Source organism: Pygoscelis adeliae, unplaced genomic scaffold (assembly GCF_000699105.1).
Source record: "Pygoscelis adeliae isolate BGI_AS28 unplaced genomic scaffold, ASM69910v1 Scaffold27, whole genome shotgun sequence".
NCBI classification, from domain to species: domain Eukaryota; kingdom Metazoa; phylum Chordata; class Aves; order Sphenisciformes; family Spheniscidae; genus Pygoscelis; species Pygoscelis adeliae.
The window spans coordinates 3,543,228-3,547,857 of record NW_008825410.1 but is presented as its reverse complement, the minus strand read 5'-3'; the positions used below and the strand labels follow the sequence as shown (position 1 = coordinate 3,547,857).

General features: G+C 41.1%; 1 protein-coding gene across 1 annotated transcript in view; it reads left to right on the top strand.

The window, feature by feature from the left end:
• Positions 1–2,478: 2,478 nt before the first annotated feature.
• The window catches only part of CLDN12 (claudin 12), an 11,704-nt gene continuing 9,552 nt past the window's right edge, over positions 2,479–4,630 (top strand). Inside the window, exon 1 of the mRNA XM_009330528.1 lies at positions 2,479–2,547. The gene's annotated coding sequence lies outside the window, so the exon portion shown is untranslated. The remainder of the gene's footprint in view (positions 2,548–4,630) is intronic.

The window sequence follows — 4,630 nt, the reverse complement described above, 5'->3', positions numbered from 1 at the left end:
CGCGCAGGGCAGCTGCCGAGCACCTCGGGGGGGGAGAGCGTGTTTTCCGCTTCAGCCTCGGCTGTGCGTCGTCTGTTTTTCCCAAATCAGTCGGCAAAACAACTACCCGCGCTGCAAGTTTTTCTTGAAACTCCTAAGGCATTAGATAGGAATGTTAATTGTAATCCTTTATGTCTGGATTTAATTTTTAATAGGAGTTTTGTAGAACTTGGAACTGTGTGATCGATTTCTAGAAGAACAAAATTGCCTGGTGGCACTGATTCTGTATCGGTTACTTCCAGTTATCTTCAGACAGGACAGGTGTTGGTCTCCTGTTTCTGGTGGTCAGTTATCCAAAACTCCTAATAATTTTTTAAACTGACAATACTGTTGTGGAAAGTTTCAGAAAGCATTTGTTTATAAACTGTACTTACTGTGACCTCCCTCCTGCAGGGCTTCAGAGAACAGCGGTGGTTCCCAGACCATCGTCTTCTCAAGGCCATGCAAGGGAACAGAACTGGCTTTACTCACTGGGTTGACCTTTCCCTGCCCCCCCCCCCCCCCTCCTTCTTTGCTTCGTCTTTTTAGCTTGTGGGCAGTTAATGATTTACCAGTTTTTAACCAGCTTCGGCCAGCATCTCTTGTTACAGCAATGTGGATCTTTAGAATAGGAGCCATGGTAAAATCTGTCCCTGAAGTGGTATTAGGACTGATAACTTTTGTGGATCGGATATAACAGCCTTGGGTATTACAGCTGTAAATTGCTTGGGGTGTAAGAAGCTTGAGTCTAGAATCTAAGGCAAGATGGGTTTCACCTATCCTGACCAAAGTGTGCTTGAACTGCTTCCCTTGGACAGCTAGTTCAGAAGTGGCTGAGGTCCCTAGTTGTTCAACACCACCAGTGATAGAGAATAAAATCAGATGGACTAAACAGCTAGAGGAAGAGAAAAGAAACTCAATGTCTGCAGAAATGGAGGGCTTTCTGAGTTGGCTATTGTAGAATATTCCATACCTGCTCGGTATCTGTTTATTACAACAGCTGGTGGCCACAGGTTTGCATCATTAATGGGAGGGACTCCTGGGCTGGGCACAGCTCCTTTTCTGACAGGTTTGTTTGCCAGTACTAATTTTCTACTTAATTGTGGTTGTTACTGAGTGCTGGCTGGTATTTTGAGGTGTGAACCTGGAGTGGGATCAGTATGTATATCTTAGCAGCAACTGAAGCCAAATGCACAGAAAGCTTGAAAATTGCTCAGAAATGTTAGCGATAAAAACAGCTGCTCTGAGCTGTGCAGTAATATTTATTTTTTTTAGTTCCAAACTCAAAAAAAAAAAAAAAGAGCTGCTAGTTCTCCTCCAAATGCAATTGAACATGTTGACGCTGCCCTCTGCAGCCCTGCATAGTTAGTTTGCCCAAACTGCTGCATTTACTCAGAGCAGTCTTGTTTGATTAACCTGGCAGTGGAAATCCAGTGAGATGCTTGATTTCATTGTGTCTGCATTTCCGTGTCTTATATGCAATAGCATTCATATTGGAGGGCTCTAGACTTGGAAATTCACTTTCTCATTTAGTGAAAAATTTGAGTTGCATGAGTGTGTGCCGTAAGGTCTCTCTCTTGCCTAGATGGTTTGATAGAAGAATTTCTTTGATGTTGCACCCCAGGAGACTACGCATATATAAATGTTATAATATTTCGGGGTCTGATATAGGTCATTTAGAATAAACGCTGTGTCCTTGTTAGTACATGTTAGTACAGTAAAGTCACTTTTAGGTTGTAGCTCTTAACAGTCACATAATGACATGCTTGTAGGTCTGACACTGTCCAGTAGAAAAGTGATTTTCCTATTATGACCAGCAGAGTTGCTCTTGGGACTGAGTGGTGTGGGTCCCAGATGCGGGTGTAAAGAGAATCCACAAAAGGATCCTTTCTCTTCCTCTGGAAAAACTGGACAGCCATTGAAAAGGCATCACCAGTACTTCCTGCCTTTCTCCCTTTTCCTTCAAACCTTTGTGTAGAAGCCCGGAAGGAATAGAGAACCACAAGTATATAAACGGTTTAGAGTCTGTGTTTTGTTCTCTGACATTAAAAAAATCATTGCATCCCTTCCTCCCTGCTGTTTAAGCACAGCCTGGAACCTAACATCTGAAATAATCATTTTATATGACTTTATATGGATTTTTTTGCTAGAAACCTAAAATTAGGGATGTGAACATGTCTTGGAACACCCATAAGAAAGGTTTTGCACCCTTCTTATCTGTTGCATGAAGACAGAGATGAGTAGGTAGAAAGAGAACATGCTCTGGGGAAAAATCCTGGGGGAAGGAAAAAAATAGTTTGAGTTTTGTTATTTAAATAAGAGGAAATTGTGGAAAGGTGATGGAGTTGGCCTAATGTAAACATATCTGAGGTTCCTTATTTCTGGATTACAATGTAAACACTGTTGCTGGAATTGCGTGAAGCAAATGTGATGTTGACTCTCTCCTTGTTCTGTTTCTTAGATCCAGTAACACCTTTTTTCCTACTGCTAAAAGTTGCTAAGGTTGCTCTTGATTTGGACAAGCTGTTGGTAAGTACACTCGATCCATCTGAATTAAGACAACATCTATTTTTTTACTGTCTTAATTGGGGATCTGTACCTGAAGCTATAATTACAGCTGTAAAGCTAGCAGTATTTGCAAGATGGGACAAGTTTCCTCTGATGGGGGGGATCATGGATAACTTACCTACAAATTCACTTTCCCTTGATACCCTCTAATGGGAAAATGAACTATTTTCTGTGTCTTTCCCTTCCTACGCCAAGAGAAGCACTAGGGACTCTTTCATTTTTCCTTTTTTTAAAAAGCAAACAAACAAAAAAACCCCCTCAAAACCCAAATACCACCACCAACCAAAAAAACCCTAAAACAACCCCAAACCAACCAAACAAACCCAAAACAACAACAAAACCCAACCAAAAAACCCACCCTTGGAACACCTACCAGGAATGGCCAGCAAAAACAAGGTATGCAGGGTGGCCTAAACACTCCTGTTAACTATAGGGTGAACTAGAGACTAAAGTCTTCTGTCCATGTAACTGGTACAGCAGAGGTAATAGAAAAATACAAATTTCTCCATGCTGTCCTAAGTCCTGGCTGCATAGTCCTTGCCATAACCGTACTTTGATAATGTAGAAGGAAAGATGTCATGGTTTAACCCCAGCTGGTAACTAAGCACCACACAGCCGCTCGCTCACTCCCCCCTGGTGGGATGGGGGAGAGCATTGGAAGAGCAAAAGTGAGAAAACTTGTGGGTTGATGTAAGAACAGTTTGATAATAGAAATAAAATAATAATAACAGTAATAGTAGGAGAATACACAAAGCAGGTGATGCACAATGCAATTGCTTGCCATCTGCCATCTGCCGACCGATGCCCAGCCAGTTCCTGAGCAGCAGTCCCCACCCCCCGGCCAACTCCCCCCAGTTTATATACTGAGCATGACGTCATATGGTATGGAGTATCCCTTTGGCCAGTTTGGGTCAGCTCTCCTGGCTGTGCCCCCTCCCAGTTTCTCGCTGGCAGGGCATGGGAAGCTGAAAAGTCCTTGACTAGTGTAAGCACTACTTAGCAACAACTAAAACATCGGTGTGTTATCAACATTATTCTCATCCTGAATCCAACACACAGCACTGTACCAGCTACTAGGAAGGAAATTAACTCTATCCCAGCTGAAACCAGGACACTAGGCAGCTGTCAGATTTACTCAGGTGGACAACGTTAATGTATTAAAACATCTGACAGAAGAAGATAACATTCAGTGATTCAGTGATTTTTTTGCTCAAACATAGATATTTTGGGTAAACAGGCTGGCTGATTCTGAAACAGCCTCCTATAAAAAGAATGACAGTTTTGTTTTTCTGATATCCACAAACACAAAATCAATTTCAGAAAAAGTTCAGATCTATAAAACACGTAAGAAAATTCTTTGGAGAGTTTTCTGATTCTTCAGCATTTTAATGGACTATGGTTAATATCAGAAAGAAAATCACAACCACGAATAAGCTAAAAGTAAACAGCAATAGCTGAAATTCAGAAGATTAATCATCTTAAGTCATATAGCTAGAGAGAGAACAGCTGCTAAACTTGAAATTACGTAAAATGTATTATTTTAATCAGAAGCAACGATAAGAGATGGAAACACTGAACGTCTGCAAAGCTGGGGCCTGATGTCTCATCTCCATTAGGCTATGCAGTAAGGGCATCAAGGCAGGGATTTATCTTTACCCATGTATTTCTACCTCCTAAAATGCTACCAGACTGGGGAACTGAAAACGCTGTGTCTTTTCACCTTTACTTGACTGTAAGAAATATGCCATATGCTGCACAGATTAACGAAGGAACAGCTGTGCGCAACATAAAATAGAACAGTTTCACCTGGACAGTTAAAAATAAATATTTTATCATTTCGGAGAATCCTAAGCTTGTTAACTGGCCTTATATTATAAATTCAGAAGACACTAACATTTGAAAGTTCTTGATCAAAACTGAGTCTCTTTCTTGGCTCAAAACATAACTACAACTGTCAATTAGGAAGATGAGAACTTACCTTTGTTAGAAGCAATATAGTTTCAAGGGCTGTTCTGAACTGAGTCTTAACAGACAGTTGAAACCC